The following is a 20,071-nucleotide window of genomic DNA, read 5'->3' as shown; positions in this document are numbered from 1 at the left end:
GCCACCGAGGAATCCTGTTTATATTTTAGCTACCTATAATATGACTGTGCTCCCACAAATAGCCACAAAGACAAGATAGGAAACACCCAAAATGATAACAAGCTGCTGGAATCCCCCTGGAAAATGAACTTTATCTTCTCGAGCCAACAAAGAACCTTCAAGTAATTTTTTAAACCTGAGTAGTTTTCCAGTGTAGGCAGTAATGACTGTCAGCAGACAATTCAACATTAAATCTCAGGTTGAAGGAGAGTGATCCAATTTGACACCAAGAGAAGACCTAAGTTCTACTGTGGCTTTTCTGATCATCAGTTTAAATATATTATTTGACCATAAAATTCTTTAACAAAGTTCAATAAACATGTTATTGAAAATGTTTTTAGAAGAAATTATTTCTTTGAGAAGGAGCAAACACCACGGAAATGCTTAATCGATTTGATTTTCTACTAAAATCTAATTTGATCAGAAGTTCAACCCCCAAAATCTGATTTGTCTGATCAGAAGTAATTATGAGTCTTTAAACCATTTAAACCATTCCATTAACCTGCGTTTTTAACAATCCTTTGAAAATTTGACTTGATAGGACTGACACTAAAGTGCAAAAACTTGAACTTAAAAAATTACCATAAAAATAAATTAATGCCCTTGAAAGGATAGACATAGGGTGTTTTAATTCCATTTTTTTGGACATTTTATGCCCCTTACTCTTGCCAAAAATAAAAAGATTAATTAAGCTTTCAGCATTTTTTTATTACAAAGAAATGTGTTTGCACAATCTCTTTGCCATCCCTAACCCCATACATCACTCACTGGTCTATTTTGTTCATTGCTTTCTAATTCTGAAAGATGAAAAAGGAAAATGATTTATAATTTGTAGTTATAAGATAAATAGATGCGATTATCTCAATGACTACTCACTGTGATCTCATCACATGTCAGATGTCTAAGAGTAATAATAATGTGAAATGTATTGAGTTTTATGATGTGCCAATTACTCTGGTATGTATTTGCATGTATTAGTTTATTCAATCCAAAAAACAGTTCTGTGGGACACAAATTAAAAGCTGGGCACAGAGGAGTTAAGTAATGTGTCCAAGGTCATATCATAAGTGGTTAGAGCTAGTCTTTAAGTCTAGGTCCTGACTCCAGAGCTCTTGCCCTGAACCTTTATGCAACATGATTTTTCTGTAATTTTTAAGATGTATGAGTATGTGATTATGTTTATAAATAGCTAACTCTAAAGATAGAAAAAAATGCCATGTCTGACTTTTACTGTTTTCATCAAATAAAAATTGTCTACCATTTTAGATTATATACAAAATTCATGGTACAGATTATTATTATTGTGCTGTTTGATAATAAGACGAAATGATAAAGAGCATCTACTTTCTCTGACTTATAGAAAGAAATCATTTTTCTCAGTTTTACAGTATTTATCATCAGTGTCAGTGTTGACAGTTTTCCCTGATATTATGAACTGTTTTGTCAATCTTATCATTACCCACAGACTTTTAAAAAGACAAATTTTCTGAGTCTAACTTGGCAGAAGCACAAGAAAGAGAGAGAGACAGAGAGAGAGAGACAGACAGACAGACAGAGAAGGACATCTTTATTTTGTTTTCAGATGGGCATGTTTCCTATACCCCGGCCAAAATTACAGATGTTGTACTTTCTTCTTGCCACTCATCAATCCCTTCATTCTTTCATTCATTCACTCTTTCTTTCATTTAAAAAATATTTATTGCATACTGTATTGTTTTTATGCTAGTCACTACGGTGAGCAAAACTCAACGTTGTATTTTCACAGAGCTTCCATTTTAATGGGGGGTGGCAAATATTGATCAAAACAAACAAACAAACAAATATATAACCATAAACTATTTAGAAAAAAATAGCTGATGCTACGAAAATGTGCACAGGCCTGATATGGAAAAACCAGGAAGTCTTCTATACTCGTTTCCTAGAGCTGCCATAACAAATTGCCACAAACTGGGTGGCAAAAACAACGAAATTTATTCTCTCACAGTTCTGGAGGGCAGAAATCTGAAATCCAGGTGTCAGCAGAGTTGGTTCTTTCTGGAGGCTCTGAGGAACTCTCTCCCATGCCTCTCTCCCAGCTTCTGGTCCTTGCTACCAATCCTTGGTGTTCCTTAGCTTGTAGATGCATCACTCCAATTTCTGCCTCCAGCATCCGGACGTTCTCCCATATGTGTGTCTCTGTGTGTTGTATGTAAATTTTCCTTTTCTTAAGAGGACGCCAGTCATTGGATTAAGGCCCACCCTAACCCAGGATGACATCATCTTAACTTGATTCCATCTGCCAAGACGTTGTTTCCAAATAAGATCACAGTCATAGATAATGGGAGTTAGGACCTGACCATATCTTTTGGGAGGACACAGCCTAACCTACAACAGCTTCCTTGAGTCACTTACATTTGAGCTGAGATCATTAGAATCTAAGGAAGAGAAGACCGTGCAAAGGGAGTGGGACGTGTAAAGGCCCTGAGGCAGGAAGGAGCATTCTCTTGATGACTTGAAAGGACACAGACACAGACACATATGCAGGGAAGCACGAGCGCGACAGGACTCAAGGACGTGCACCCACAGGTGCAGCACGTAGGCTCCCACAGATTCCCTCACACGAGGTGTGGACAGTCACAAACCTAGTAGTCTTCTCTCTGGTTCTGGTGCTCCTTCCTCTACATCCCACACATCAACGAGCGCCATCATGTGTCCTTGAGTAGAAAGAGGGGAAACATGGCCCTGTTCTGGGCGTGGCTGTAGGAGAGAAAGTCTATGGGGTAAAGCCTCCTTCAGGGCCAAAGCGTGGGTTGTGAGACAGGAACACAGTGGAAGAAGATGATTTAGGCTGTATCCCAGCTTTGTAACGACTTGGGTGAGTGACTGCTGGCTTCTGAACCCCAGTTTTCTCATCTCTAAAGTGGGGAGACTAGTATATGCCTCGGAGTCTGATTGTGAGTATTAAATGAGATAAAGCATGTTAGAGCACTTTGTAAACATATAAAATAAGGAGAAAGAATGTTAGCCGGTGCTAGGAATAGGGAAGATTAAAGATTTTTGGCCCTTTAAGCTGAGCACAGTTCATGCAGACGCCTTCCCAGTGACAGAAGGAGCAGGGCTGGGGGAGAGGGGATTTTTTAACAGCATTTCCCAATCTGTATACCATGGAGGAGGTGAGAAGGTTAATAATAACAATAACATTTAATCTGTGCACAGTGGAGAAGGTAGGAGCGTTAATATTAATCATTTTAAAAACTGAATTTACGTACAGTGGTTTATGGGGAACGACTAGTTTTCTCATATACAATCTGATGCAATGCTTGCGTCTCCTAAACCCCTTTTTAAAATAAAACTCACATATCAGGGGATGGGAGAGTCTATAAACAGAAACCTTATCTGCTAGCACGTTGGCAGGAGTGGTTTATCACATGTACCGATCTTGGGGAGGCTGAATGGAGTGAGGTGCTGGGCGAGAAGGTGGTGACAGAGGAGGAGGAGAAAGGAGGCTAGAATGGGGCTCTACTCACCCCCAAACCCCAAGAAGGCCCTGGGAGATTAGAGAGAAACTGCAGAAATTTGTTTTCCCCAGGAACCTATCCTGTCCACTTTAAGGGTCTCAGCTTTTCCAGAGACAGGTCAGAGTATGTAATTGTCAGAGCTGTGGTCAAGGTGGGGCTTATCACGCAGAGGACAACACAGTGTTTGGTGCGGTGGCCGCACAGCCACACAATGGTGGAGAATTACCTGCAGACCGACCCGCGGTTGAGAAGGGAGGGATTGGAGCTACATTCCCCAGAGGGTTTGAAGCAAATGATGTGAAACCTCTAGGAAGCCTTTTGATCCTTGAACGAGGTAGAAATCTTCAGCCCGTATATCTTTCCAAAGTGTTGTGCCTTTATATACATATATGTACATGTAGAAGTATATTTATGTACACATGTACTTTTTCTTTAGTTTTTTACACGAATAACATTATAATTTGTGCTTCATTCATCATCTTGCTCTTTTGACTCAATAATATGTCTTGAAGTGCAACTAGCCTCACTAGTTCATATAGATCTACTTTTGTATTTCTTAACTGTTGTGTACTAATTTGTAGACTCGACATACCACTTTATTAACCCGGTTCCTTTTACATGGACATTACATTGTTTCTAGTTTTTCACTATTACAGTGTTGTACAGGTATGGGTTTGATCTTTATGAAGTCCTTCATTATTACCTTTTAATATGCTATATAATATATATTTATCTTGCTAATTTTTTATCTCACTCTAATAGAATATAAACACCATGAGAACAGAGATTTTTGTCTGTTCTATCCACAGCTCTATCTCCAGCAACTAAAAGTGTGCACCCAATAAACATTCATTGAATGAGTGCTTTCTGGCCACATACTGCCTCCCCATACCATTATGGTATATTGTCTTCTTAATAGAGTTAAGCTCTCAGAGAGCAGGGATAGTCACCCTCATCTCTTTCATCTGCAGTGCCTGGCACAATGCCTTTCTTAGAGTGGGAGCCTAATAAATTTCAGAGACAAACAGTATAGCGCACTGTTTAATACTTCAGTTGGACCTACATGGCTTTGCATCTCTGCTCAACGATTGACTGGTCCTGTGAGACTGGCCAAACACCAAGCTAAAAGGATTAACAGCAGTTTATTTCTGGTCCCTCTTTCCACCTCCACAGCTCCCTCCCTCGCCTAAAGCCATCAAAATCTCTAAACTGGATTTTTGCAGTGGCCCCCAAACCAGTCTCCTTGTGCAAATTCTACTCTTACCATTGCAGTCAGTGAAATGCTAAAACCTGAGTCAGATCAGGGTACCCCTCCTGTCAAACCCTCCATTGGGAACTCACTCTGAGTAAAAGCCCAAGTTGATGTAAAATGGCCTAAAAAGCACAGCATGGTCTGCACACGCTGCTCTCCATTAATATCTGCCCTCGACTTGACTGCTGTCCTAGCTTGTTCATTCCCTCCAGCCTCGCTGGCTGCCTGCAGTTCCTGGAATTTAGATATCTATGCCCACTGTGGAGCTCTTGTACTTGCCCTGCACTCCTGGAATGCTTTCCCCTCAGGCATCTGCATGGCTCAACCCATTCCAGTCTTAACCAAATAGCACCTCCTTGGTTAGGCTTTCCCTTGTCTAAAATCGCAACTCCACCTGGACACTTCCTGTCCCCTTCGTACTTTATTATTTTTTTCCCATAGCACTTTGTCATAATCTAGCAGAGTGCTTATTTATTTACCATGCTTATTGTGTAACTTTCCCAACTAACATGTTAGCTCCATGAGCCAGAGATGTATATCTGTTTTATTTTATTCATTCGGTGCCAAGAATGGTGCTTGGCAGCTGTTAAGTGTTCAATACCTATTTGTCGAATGAACTGATTTTAAAACAGAGCACTTATTTAACGCATACCGTACTAAACCCTTTACCTCTGTTATTCCATGGAATTTTCACCACCGCTCTCTGAGGTACTGTAGTGACAGAGTGAAGACCATGGGCTCTACAGTCAAACAGCTTGGATTAAATCCTCCCCCCTTCGCTTACCAGCTCTGAGCCAAAGGTCAATCGTCTGCTTCACTAAGTCTCATTTCACCATCTGAATGAGTACAAGGGAAATATTAATGTCTACTGTTTACTGCCATTGGTTGTATTTTGTCAGGCTCTGTACAAAGCAACCAGGTCAACACTATAAGAAGTTTTTCAACCACAGCCCTAGATTTAGGCTTCAAATCCCATCTTATTTAATTATCTCATGTGATCATTTAAGACTTAATAGCTATTTTGTGCAAACTATTTTGCAGGACTAAAGTACTCCCTTGTCTTATCCTATTTCACACAGGAAAAATATTAACTGCTAGGTTATAAGTGCCCTGAAAAATGGGATTTATCAGTGAAATGCCCTAAGCGGTGAACTCCATCAGAGCTCAGAGCATTGCTGCAATAATGATGCAGGCCTTTTGTTAAATCTTTGTGATGCTCTGGGCAAGAAATGTGTTTAGTAGTCTTACACTGTGATTTCTATAGGACAGGATTTGGTTTTGAGTCATCTGAGAGTTTTAAAGATAATAATAGATACGAAAAAGAAAGGAAAGATGTTCCCTTTCTGATACTAAAGAAGAGACAAGTGCTGTGTAGTGGTTAAAACATGTTTTTGAATCAGGCTGACCTGATTTTAAATTTTGACAGACACATCATAGGCTCTCAAGAAATGATTGAATCAATGAACAGCTCATAGATATACAAGCTATGTAATGTTGGGCAAATTAAAAAACTTAATTTCTTCTCTTGTATAAGGGGAAAATGATATCTATATTGTAAATTTGTTTGGTGAGATATTAAACGTGCAAGGGTAAGTAACATGCGTGACATATAGAAAGATTTTAATAGAATTATTAATAAACAGTTTTTTTCACTATACAGTTCAGAATGTGGAATCCTCTTCCCTTAAATTATTACACTTCCCTGAAGTGTAATAATACAGATGAACTTAGTATCTGATATAAAAACGAGCCCTTGCCAAATTCTTTCTGCCTCCTCCTCCATGCTCCCCTCAACTCCAGTTAACCAATAGTCTTGGTACATCCATAATTCTTACCAAACCTTCTTAGATAACATTTATTCAAGTCTTTCTTATTCCCTCAACCACACAACAAATCCTCTCTCATCTTTGGAGATTCAGCTCTGTCGTCTCTTCTCTTAGAAGCGGTCCCCGTCCTCCCCAGGGAATTAGATCTCCTCCTCTGCCCTCCAGTATTGTCTGGTTTACTTCTGTTACAGAACTCATTACATCTTCGGGCATGCAGTTCATTATTTACATGTTGGTCTCTCCCAAAGGGGGAAGTTGTAGAGAGGATTCATAAATCATACATTCAGGACCGGGCTAGATGACTTTTAACACCCACCTCAGAGGATTAAAAAGATAATGCTTGTAAATAGCATGAATGGAATGGTCAATAATAATAATTATGATAATGATTAACAGTAGTAATAGTATTCACCTGTCACATTATGAGATGAGTAAGCAGATGAAGTGTAATAATTATCTATACAAATGCTATTATGATCTAGAATATTATAGGCCAGGACCCCAGGGCTTTGGAATATCAAAATTGCTTACTATACAAAGAGGAAATACTGGCTCTCAGAATCTTTGTTTAGGGTCCAGGTGAAGAAAAAAATTTTGAGCCTTTGAGACTTTGCTTTTCCTAACAAACTGTCTATAGACAGTTTGAAACCTTAAATGAGAAATTGTAATTTCTGGTTTCTGTGCCAGGAGGTAATAAGTCAAAGAAAACATTGGGAAAAAATGTGTTTCTCAGATGTAAATTGCTTACATTTGAAAATATATTGCTTAAATTTCTGAATACTTAGATACTATTAATGTACTGCAGAGTTTAATATGGGGTAAAATAAGGTTATGATTAACTCAATGGTGAATTACACTTCCTCCTGTAATAGTCTATATTTTGGGAGAATCACGTTAATATTTTGTGGGTTTAAGGAGTTCTTAACTCTTGCCAATGAAAATTTCATTTTCGCCCCATTCACTTGCTTCAACAATCATTTTATTTTTGAATACCTACTGTTAGACACTATGCTAAGCCCTGGGGATAAAGTGGTGAACAGCCCCAACTTATATTTATAATGTTGTGGGTTAAATGAGAAAATGAATATATATCACTTAGCATAGTACCTGGCTTATATTAAGCATCCTGAAATATAATTTCTTATTTCTAAGCACATGTATGACTCTTTCCCATTGATGAAATGAATAAGAATTTCTTTAGCTTAGGAAAGAAAAGGCCCTTCTATCTCTCCATCCTGATCCAAACTTCATCTCGTTATATCTGAGCATTGGCAATGGATTCCTCTCTGGACCCCTAACCTCTAGTTTCTTTCTGTTCCATTCCCCCCTACACATAACTTCAAGAGTAATTTTCCTTTAAAAAAATTGGATCATGCCTCTTGTCTTAAAATATTTATCAGATTCCCAGTAATTATTAAACAAGATGTAAATTCAGTGCCTAGGCCATCAAGATATGCATAATTTACCCTTTCCTTATTTTTCTAGCTGTACGCCCCTTGGTTCCCCACAGTGAACCTTCCACACAGGACATTGTGGTCTACAGTTTATTCTTCACACTTATCTTCCACTTGTGCTACCTTCTTGCCTTTTTTCAATCCCTCCTGTTCATCCTTCATGTTCCAGCCTTAATCATAAGGCCTTCTCTTTTTTTTCCACCTTTAGTGAGATATAATTGACATATAACATTGTGTAACTTTAAGATGTACAATATAATGATTTCATATATGTATCTATTACAAAATGATTGGTACAGTAACTATGGAAAACAGTATGAAGGTTCCTCAAAAATTCAAAATAGAACTACCATATGATCCAGCAATCCCACTTCTGGGTATACATCTGAAGGAAATGAAATCACTATCTCGAAGAAATATCTGCACCCTCATGTTCCTTGCAGCATTATTTACAATAGCCAAGACATGGAAACAACCTAAGTGTCCATCAATGGATGAATGGATCATGAAAATATGATATATATAGAGAGAGAAATATATGTATATAATATATATGTACACACATATATACACACATACACAATGGAATATTATTCAGCCATAAACAAGAAGGAAGGCCTTCTCTTTTGATGAAGTCATTTATTTATTCAGAAATACTTATTCAGAATCTATTCTGTGCCTGGCACTGTACAAGGCTCTGGGATTTAACAAGGAGACAGCAAGACATAGTCCCTGCCCTCATGATACTACTCCTCTTGTTCTGTGTGTGTGTGTGTGTGTGTGTGTGTGTGTGTTTCCCCACTCCTTTGACACACAGTATATACAGCTTTGTTTGGTAAGTACATATTGTATCATCTTCAACTTTAACACAACACCTTGCATATAATTATGGTTCAAGAGATGGCTGTGATCTGTTTTTTTAAATGATTTTCCTACAGCGTATGGCCCACACTGGGGTTAGGTTGACTACCTTCCCTTATTCAACCCCACAGTCTTGCTTCCAAGAGCCTATCAATTGAAAAAAAATGTAGTTAAGCATTGGCCTTTGCGACAAAATTCAAAACAGAATCCTAAATGTTAAAAAATAATCTAAAAATTATTCTGTAATTTTTTATACAACATTATACCATCTCATAACATAGGGAAAATATTGATAAACAGTTTCTCTTCAGTAGAGTATGGAAAATTAAATGCATCTTCTTTATAATAGAACTATATAGTATGTCCAAAAACTATTTTATTCAAACTTTCTGTGGTTTTACTTAAGTAATATTAGTATTAATCAATGTGAAACTTAATACAGAAATTATTGTCTTTTTTTCATAGCAAGTACACATTATTCACCTTCTATATATGGAAATTTGTACTCATGTTTGACACTTTGCAAAGGTGACTTTATGATAGTTTATCTTTTAAATTCAAGGTCTTTGAAAACAGTCACCAAAGAAACAACAAAATAGGTTATGTAGGTTTCACTTATACCTAAAATAGAAAAGCTTGCTGTCACTTACAAATATAATTCTCTGAAGACCACTCCTTCTGATGATTTAGGTATTTTTCTTTAATTTTGTATACCAGTTTGTTTTCAATAACAATGTACATACAGATAAGTGCCTACTTTTGGCAGGGGCTCTGATGCATGTTTGTTGCTGTGTCTGACCTTGAGTACATAATTGTTTCCTGCTGTGTTTGAGATTTTGCCCCCATGTCCAATGAAGTTGGTACTTCTCACTCTACAATAGTTATAAAATATTTTGAATCCGGAAAGAAAGGACAATGCACATGAGAATATATAGCACTGAGAGACTTAACTTTGCTAAACTCGTCCTTATGAAAGCCTTCTAAATCCAGACAAAAGAGTACAATGCAAGATGACTTACTCAGTGCTGAAGAGTGAAATTAAGCTTGGGAGTATGATGGAAAGCAGCAAGGATCACGAAATCTCAGCCTATGGCTCAAATAAAAATTCACTTAATTTTATTGCTGGTGGAGCTGTTATACCAACCTTTAACTTTTGCCTGAAATCAAAATAGCCATTCACGGGCTCCTGCAAAGTAAAGAAATTTCCCTTAATAAACCTTATTATGAATGATCTTTGTAGAACTTGTGAAATATGTTCCTCTGTCTCAGTATTTTCCTTGGATCTGGATCAATGTTAATTAAACTGAACTTCATGGTGGTAATTGTGATAAGTATTATGAGTGCAAAGATGACTAAGACACAGTTTTACCCTTAGGTAGGACTCAGTCACCTAAAGAATAACTATAATATACACTATAATATAAATATAACATAATATAGTTATTATAATAACTGTAATATATATGGCCACAGCCTCCTAACTGTTCTTTCTGCATCTGTGTTTACCCGTTTAGACCATTCCATTTTCTGTTGCCAGGGGACTATTACTAAAACCAAAATGTGATTGAGTCACTCCCCTACTTGAAACCCTTTGGTGACTACACATTGCTGTGGAGATGAAGTCCATATCCTTTAACATAGTTTATAGTACAGCCACGCGTTGCTTAGCAACGGGGATACATCCTGAGAAATGCGTCGTTAGGCGATTTCATCGTTGTGCGAACATCATGGAGCGCACACGTACGCAAACCTAGATGGTATAGCCTACTACATACCTAGGCCCTATGCCACTGTCTTATGGAACCACCATCGCATATGCGGTCCATCATTGACTAAAATGTCATTATGCAGCACGTGAGTGTATTTCTCTACCAGCTGCTCCTTGCCTACCTCTCCAAGCTCATCTCTTGCCATTTTTCCATTTACTCACCAAGCTCTTACCTATGTTTTTCTCCAGAGCATCATTCATATTCTCTTTTACCTCTAGATCTTCATACTCAGTACTCCCTCTAACTAGATAGAACATTCTTCTTTCCCACTCCAACCATTTGCTGGCTGATTCCTTCTCATCTTACAGATCTTTGTTATATATCGCTTTTCCTAAGGAGTCTTTCCTGACCCACCCAGACTCCTGTGATCCCATTTTCTATCATGTGTGCAATTATCACACTGTATTAGATTGCTGATTCCTCCTCTGGGAAGGACAGGTGCCCTGTCTCTCTTGCTTATCATAGACATATCCCACTCCAGATGTTTCATAAGTATTTGTGACTTGATGAATCAATAAATTAAGGAATGAGTGATGAATAGTGTAAGAAGTGTCTTCAAAGTGAAAATGGAAACTGAGATGAGGGAATAATTTATTCCACCCAGGGTAGCTAAAGAGGTGTGAAGCAAAGCGATACAAGATGATATTGGATCTGGCCCTAAAAGATGAGTAGGAGGGAGTTCACAGGGAGTTGAGGAAGGAAAAGGGAAGCCACACAGGGAGCTGCTTGAGCGAAGTCAAGGATGTACAAAGTAGCTCAGTTCTGGATGAACGCTACCTGCTCTGGATTTCAATGTAGACAGCACTTCACCCAGCCTTCCTGACGACCTCCCTTAAAGAGGTTAGATGTCTCTTGTATGTGTGCTGAGAGCTCTCTCTTCCTCTACACTTCATGAAGTATATTTCTAATGTGAAGTTTTAAACCTGAGATCTAAAAAGCAAATCCATCAGGAGTAATAGGTTTTTGGTTGTATTTACATAGCATTCTTTCATATGAAAAATTTAACATGTAGACTTTAGACAATTTATAATAATAAAATAATTACTATTATTATGTGATAAAGAGGGCAATTCGGTGGGATAATAGGGGAAAGAAAAACAAACACAAAGAGACAGACAAGCCTGACACCTTACAATCCTGAAAATGCACAATTGCTACCATACTGAATAGCAGCATTTCAGATTCATTTTCTTCTAACAGATATGTAAAGGGTTAAAAGCCTTTTGATCCCATAGCCACATCACTTCATTGGCTTTATATAGGGAAACTAGAACTCCAGGGTTGGACTGGCTTACATAGCAGCTTCCCTCCTTTGTATTAAATTGCTTTGTCAAGTTCATGAATGCACAGTGAGGCATTTTTCTTGCCTAGAGAAGAGTTTAAGAAATGATATGTCTCTGCAGGACACCAGCAATAAAGTAAGTAGGTTTAATTTGTTCATTTTAAACACTAACATCTGACTCTAAATCATCATCTTTGAAAAATAAGTGAGGAAGAGCTTAGACAAACTAGCAAGGCTTTGGTAGAGTGGACATTTTCAAATATTAATTATGGAGAAGTGTTGCAGCATTTAGCTTCATACGTAGGAACTCTAGCTATTTCATATTACAGTTGCTTTTCAAATCATAACTCAGAGGCAACAGGCTTATTGGAAACTCTAAAATTAATAACGACTTTATTCAGCTTATAGCTCAGGGCAGAACCGGCTACAAAGCCAAGACTCCTGGGAATACTGATCCAGACAATGCAGGTCCCATTTCCCCAAAAGCATAAGCGTGAATTCCTTTAGTCTTTTCAGGATCTCTGTGCTTTTCCTGGCCCATCTTTTTAACACAAAGGAGTGATAAATTGCTGCTTCTTCCCTTAAAATCTAAACTGGCTTTTAGTGGATAGTTAGGTCCTGGAAAAATAAAACCTATGATAATGATAATAATAATAATTTTTTAATCATTTTACACACTTCAGCTCATTTGTTCCTTGCAAGAGTTCAATGAGGTAAATATATTCCTTTCCCCACTGTACAGTAAAAGAAACAGAAGCTTAGACAGTTTAACTAATTTCTCAGGAATATACATCTAGGAGCCAGCCCAGTGGCGTAGTGGTTAAGTTCGCGTGCTTTGCTTGGGCGGCCCAGGGTTTGTCAGTTTGGATCCTAGGCACAGATCTACACACCGCTCATCAAGCCATGCTGAGGTGGTGTCCCATATAGAGCAACTAAAAGGATGTACAACTGTGACATACAACTATCTACTGAGGCTTTGGGGAGAAAAAGAGGAAGATTGGCAACAGATGTTAGCTCAGGGCCAATCTTCCTCAAAAAACAAAAAAGAAGAAGAAAAAATATTTTAAAAAAAAAGAATATACATCTAGGCAAGTGACATGAGCATCATGGCAGAGTGAGTTGTTCTCTTTGTCTCTCCCCTCTAAGTTACAACTAAATGGACATTCATTAACCAACAGAGGATTCTCTACACAGCAGAACAGGATGCCTGAGAGATCCACACAGCTGTACATCTGAACATGGGTGGACTGCATCCCCAGGAAGCAGTGGAACCGGGTGAGCAGACCATGCCCCCTCCCTAGCGGCTGCGATCCAGGTCGTGGGTCCTCACACAGTGGCCAGCATGACAGTAAGGGTGGGGGGCAGTCTGGCCTTGCATGAGGCTTTGGAGTGGTGGCCCAGCCCATGGGAGCACCCACCTTACTGCAGCGGCTCCACCTATGGGAACACTCCCTGCTGAGTGGCAGTGGCTCAGCCCCCATGAGGGAGCCCCACCCACCAAGTGCAGCGGCTCAGCCAAGCTGCCTGCTAGTGCAGAGCTGGCCCGTGTGCAAAAGAAAGCACCTCTCCCCTCCCACCAAGCACAGTAGCTCAACCAGTCCCCTGCCAAGTGCAGCAGTCCCACCCACAGAAGAGCAACCCACTGGTGGAGCACAAAGATCCTGCCTGCACATGCGTGCATGACTCACCAAGCGGCTGTGGCCAGGCCACACAAACACAGAGTAACCCTTCCAGCACAAGTTCCAGCAAATGGGGCGGGATCAGAAAACATAGCTCCTGCTCCCTCCGGCAGTGGCAGGTGGAATCTGTGACCTGATGCTACCACAAATGCACCAGCAAAGGATCAATCCGTAAACACCATGAAGAACTACAGTAACACATAAGAGCAGAAGGAAAATGACAAGTCTCCAGCAACCAATCCTGAAGTCACAGAAATTTACAACCTAAATGACAGAGAATTCAAAATAGTTGTCATAAAGAAACTCAGTAAGTTACAAGAAAACTCAGAAAGACAGTTCAGTGAGCTCAGGAATAAAATTAATGAGAAGGAATACTTCACCAAAGAGATTGAAGCTCTAAAAAAAAAAACCAAACAGAAATTCTGTATATGAAGAACACAGTTAATGAGGTAAAAAATAATCTAGAAACCATAAAAAATAGAGCTGACATTATGGAGGACAAAATTAGTGATTTAGAGGATAGAAGTATAGAAATGCTTCAGGTGGAAGAGGAGAGAGAACTAAGATTTTTTAAAAATGAAGAAATTCTTTGAGAAATATCTGACTCAATTCGGAAAAGCAACCTAAGGATTATAGGTATTCCAGAGGGAGAGGAGAGGGAGAAAGAAGCAGAGAGCTTGTTCAAAGAAATAATAGCTGAGAACTTCCCAAACCTGGGGAAGAAACTGGACTTACAAGTTTACATGAAGCCAGTAGAACTCCTAATTACATCAATGCAAAACGACCTTCTCCAAAGCATATACTGTTGAAACTGGCTAAAGTCAATAACAAAGAAAAAACATTAAGAACAGTAAGGCAGAAGAAAATAACCTACAAAGGAACCCCTATCAGGCTTTCAGCAGACTTCTCAGCAGAAACCTTACAGGCTAGGAGAGAATGAAATGATATATTCAAAATACTGAAAGACAAAAATGTTCAGCCAAGAATACTATATCCAGCGAAACTATCCTTCAGATATGATGGAGAAATAAAAGCTTTCTCAGATAAACAAAAGCTGAGGGAGTTCATTGCCACTAGGCCTGCCTCACAGGAATCATTGAAAGGGGCCCTCCCATCTGAAACTAAAAAGCAAAGGCTCAAAAACCTTGAGCAAGGAGATAAATAGACAGATAGAATCAGAAAATTGCAGCCTTCTATCAGAATAGGTTAGTAAATACTTAATTATAACATAAAAGATAAATGGAAGGAAAGTATCAAAAATAACCATAAACACTTCAATTTAGTTACAAACTCATAACACAAAAAAGAATAATTTGTGACAACAATAACTCAGAAGGGGAAGAGGAGAAGGATGGAACCTGCTTAGGCTAATGAAGATAAGAGGGTATCAGAAATAGACTATCTCATCTATGAGATCTTTTATACAAACCTCATGGTAACCACTAAACAAAAAAATCATAGCAGAGACACAAATCATAAATAAACAGAAAACTGAGAAAACCATCATGGAAAAGCACCCACCTGAAATGGCAGTCAGAAATACAAGGGAAAAGAAACAATGGAAATATAGAACAACCAGAAAACAATAGATAAAATGGCAGTATTAAGCCCTCATATGTCAATAATCACTCTAAATGTAAATGGATTGAATTCTCCAATGAAAAGACATAGAGTGGCTGGATGGATTAAAAAACAAGACTCAACAATATGCTGCCTCCAGCAAACACGTCTCAGCTCTAAAAACAAACATAGGCTCAGAGTGAAGGGATGGAAAATGATAATCCATACACAAATGGCAGGCAAAAAAAGCATATGTTGCCATACTTATATCAGACAAAGCAGACTTCAAGACAAAAAACACCATGAGAGGGGCTGGCCTGGTGGCGCAAGCAGTTAAGTGCTTGCACTCCGCTGCAGCAACCCAGGGTTCGCCGGTTCAGATCCTGGGTGCGCACTGACGCACTGCTTGTCAAGCCATGCTGTGGCGGCATCCCATATAAAGTAGAGGAAGATGGGCACAGATGTTAGCCCAGGGCCAGTCTTCCTCAGCAAAAAAAAAAAGAGGAGGATTGGCAGATGTTAGCTCAGGGCTGGTCTTTCTCAAAAAAAAAAACAAAATACACCATGAGAGACAAAGAGGAGCAGTATATAATGATAAAGGGGACATTCCACCAAGAGGACATAACACTTATGAATATATATGCACCTAACACAGAAGCACCAAAGCTTCTAAAGCAACCATTAACAGACCTAAAGGGAGAAATTGACAACCACACAATAATAGTAGGGGACCTCAACACCCCACTTACATCAATGGATAGACAGACAGAAGGTCCAGACAGAAAGTCAACAAGGAAACAGTGGTCTTAAATGAAATACTAGACCAGATGGACTTAATAGATATATGTATAGAACATTCCATCCAAAAACAGCAGAATACACATTCTTCTCAAGTGCACACAGAACATTCTCAAAGATCGACCATATATTGGGAAACAAGGCAAGCCTCAATAAATTTAAGATTGAAATCATATCAAGCATCTTTTCCAACCACAATGCTATGAAACTATAAATCAACTCTAAGAAGAAAGCTGGGAAAGTCACAAGTATGTGGAGACTAAACAACATGCTACTGAACAACCATTGGATCAAGGAAGAAATCAAAGGAGAAATCAAAAAATACCTGCAGACAAATGAAAATGAAAACACAACATACTAACTCTTATGTGATGCAGCAAAAGCAGTACTAAGAGGGAAGTTCATAGCAGACAAATGAAAATGAAAACACAACATACTAACTCTTATGTGATGCAGCAAAAGCAGTACTAAGAGGGAAGTTCATAGCAAGACAGGCCCACCTCAAGAAGCAAGAAAAATTTCGAATTAGTAATCTTAAACTACACCTAACAGAACTAGAAAAAGAAGAACAAACAAAGCCCAAAGTCAGCAGAAGGAGGGAAATAATAAAAACTAGAGCAGAAATAAATGAAGTAGAGACTAAAAAAACAATAGGATCAATGAAACTAAGAGCTGGTTCTTTGAGAAGATAAACAAAATTGACAAACCCCAGACAGACTCACTAAGGAAAAAAGAGAGAAGTCTCAAATAAATAAAATTAAAAATGAAAGAGGAGAAATTACAACAGATACTGGAGAAATAAGAGAATACTATGCAAAACTATATGCCAACAAATTGGACAATCCAGAAGAAATGGATAAATTCTTAGACTCATACAACTTCCCAAAACTGAATCAAGAAGAAATAGAGAATCTGAATAAACCAATCACAAGTAAAGAGATTGAAACAGTAATCAAAAACCTTGCCAAAAACAAAAGTCTGGGACCAGATTGCTTCTCTGGAGAATTCTACCAAACACTCAAAGAAGATTTAATACCTATCCTTCTCAAGCTATTCCAAAAAAAATTGAAGAAGGTGGAAAGCTTCCTAACTCATTCTGTGAGGCCAGCATGACCCTGATACCAAAACCAGACAAGGACAGCACAAAGAAGGAAAATTAGAGGCCAATATCACTGATGAACATAGATGCAAAAATCCTCAACAAAATATTGGCAAATCGAATGCAGCCATACATTAAAAGGATCATACACCATGACCAAGTGGGATTTATACCAGGAACACAGGAATGGGTCAACATCCGCAAACCAGTCAGTAAGATACACCACATTAACAAAATGAGGAATAAGAATCACATGATCATCTCAATAGATGCAGAGAAAGCATTTGACAAGATCCAACATCCATTTATGATAAATACTCTCAATAAAATGGGTATAGAAAGAAGGCACCTCAGCATAATAAAAGCCATATATGACAAACCCACAGCCAACATCATACTTAACAGTGGAAACCTAAAAGCCATCCCTCTGAGAAAAGGAACAAGACAAGAGTGTCCACTCTTGCCACTCCTATTCAACATAGTACTGGAGGTTTTGGTCAGAGCAATTAGGGAAAAAAAATAAAAGATATCCAAATTGGAAAGGAAGAAGTAAAACTGTCACTGTTTGTGGACATGATTCTATATATAGAAAACACTAAAGAATCCACCAGAAAACTATTAGAAATAATCAACAACTACAGCAAAGTTGCAGGGTACAAAATCAACTTACAAAAATCAGTTGCATTTCTATACATTAATAATGAACTAGCAGAAAGAGACGTCAGGAATACAATCTCATTTACAATTGCAACAAAAAGAATAAAATATCTCACAATAAACTTAACCAAGGAGGTGAAAAACCTGTACACTGAAAACTATAAGACGTTATTGAAACAAATTGAAGAAGACATAAAGAAATGGGAAGATATTCCATGCTCATGGATTGGAAGAATAAACACAGTTAAAATGTCCATATTACCTAAGGCAATCTACAGATTCAATGCAATCCCAATCAGAATCCCAAAGACATTCTTCACAGAAATAGAACAAAGAATACTAAAATTCACATGGCACAACAAAAGACCCTGAATAGCCAAAGCAATCCTGAGACAAAAGAACAAAGTTGGAGGCATCACAATCCCTGACTTCAAAATATACTACAAAGCTATAGTAATCAAAACAGTTTGGTACTGGCACAAAAACAGACACACAGATCAATGGAACAGAATTGAAAGCCCAGAAGTGAAACCACACTTCTATGTACAGTTAGTCTTCGACAAAGGAGCCAAGAGCATACAATGGAGAAAGAAAAGTCTCTTCAATAAATGGTGTTGGGAAAACTGGACAGTCATATACAAAAGAATGACAGTAGAGCATTATCTTATGCCATACACAAAAATTAACTCAAAGTGGATTAAAGAATGTAAACTGAAATCATAAAACTCCTGGAAGAAAATATAGGCAGTACACTCTTTGACATCAGTCTTAGCAGCATCTTTTTGAATGCTGTGTCTACTCAGGCAAGGGAAACAAAAGAAAAAACAAACAAATGGGACTACTTCAGACTAAAAAGCTTCCACAAGGCAAAAGAAACCATGAACAAAACGAAAAGACAAACCACCAACTGGGAGAAAATATTTGCAAATCATATCTCCAACAAGGGGTTAATTTCCAAAATCTATAAAGAACGCATACAACTCTACAACAAAAAAACAAGCAACGTGATCAAAAAATGGGCAAAGGACATGAACAGATGTTTCTCCAAAGAAAATATACGGATGGGCAACAGGCACATGAAAAGATGTTTAACATCACTAATTATTAGGGAAATGCAAATCAAAACTACAATGAGTTATCACCTTATACCTGTCAGAATAGCTGTAATTAACAAGACAACAAATCACAAATGTTGGAGAGAATGTGGAGAAAAGGGAGCGCTCATACACTGCTGGTGGGAGTGCAAACTGGTGTAGCCACTATGGAAGACAGTATGGAGATTTCTCAAAAAATTAAAAATAGAAGTACCACATGATCCAGCTATTCCTCTACTGGGTATTTATCCAAAGAACATGAAATCAACAATACAAAGAGATTTATACACGCCTATGTTCATTGCAGCATTATTGACAATAGCCAAGACATGGAAGCAACCCAAGTGCCCATCAACTGATGAATGGATGAAGAAGATGTGGTGTATATATATATATATATATATATATATATATATATATATGTATATACAATGGAATACTACTCAGCCATCAAAAAGACAAAATCGTCCCATTTGCAACAACATGGATGGACCTTGAGGGTATTATGTTAAGCGAAATAAGCCAGACAGATAAAGACAAGCACGTATGATTTCACTCATATGTGGAAAATAAACAACCACATGGATAAAGAGAACAGTTTAGTGGTTACCAGAGGGGAAGGGGGTTGGGGAGTGGGTGAAAGGGGTAAAGGGGCACATATCTATAGTGATGGATGAAAACTAGACTGTTAGTGGTGAACACGATGCAGTCTATAAAGAAACTAATATATAATAATGTACACCTGAAATTACACAATGTTTTAAACCAAAATGACCTCAATAAATAATTAAAAACAAAATGGCAAGAAAAAAAAAAGAATATACATCTAGGAAATTCAATACAAAACCAGTTTGCTGATTTCAAATTCCAAGCTCCTAACTGCTGACATTCTACCATTCTATTTTGTAAGCTCCCAGCTGGCGTTTTCATGCCTTTGCCATCTCTTCAGCCTTCCCACAAGTGGAGCTGAATCTTGCCCTTTCTTCAAGAAGTGTTATTATAGTTAAGAAGCTTTGAAGACTGCAGATGTGTATTTGAGTTGTAGCTCTGCCATTTCATAACTGTGTAATTTTTTTCAAGTTAATTAACTTCTCTGATCCTCGGTTTTCTTATCTAAAAAGTAATGAGTAAATATCTGAAAGGCTAATTGGAATAGTTCAATGAGTTAATGTACCAAAGTTAGTGTACCTTAGCACAGTGTCTG

The 20,071-nt window shown here is 38.1% G+C and overlaps 1 protein-coding gene across 2 annotated transcripts in view; it reads left to right on the top strand.

Annotated features, from left to right (window-relative positions):
- JAKMIP2 (janus kinase and microtubule interacting protein 2) overlaps positions 1-20,071 on the top strand; it is a 171,562-nt gene that overhangs the window by 80,637 nt on the left and 70,854 nt on the right. The window lies entirely within an intron of this gene.

The sequence above is a fragment of the Diceros bicornis genome, chromosome 1 (genome assembly GCF_020826845.1).
Source record: "Diceros bicornis minor isolate mBicDic1 chromosome 1, mDicBic1.mat.cur, whole genome shotgun sequence".
Lineage (NCBI taxonomy): Eukaryota > Metazoa > Chordata > Mammalia > Perissodactyla > Rhinocerotidae > Diceros > Diceros bicornis.
Note: the sequence above shows the minus strand (reverse complement) of the source record. Positions and strands in the feature narration are given on the sequence as shown.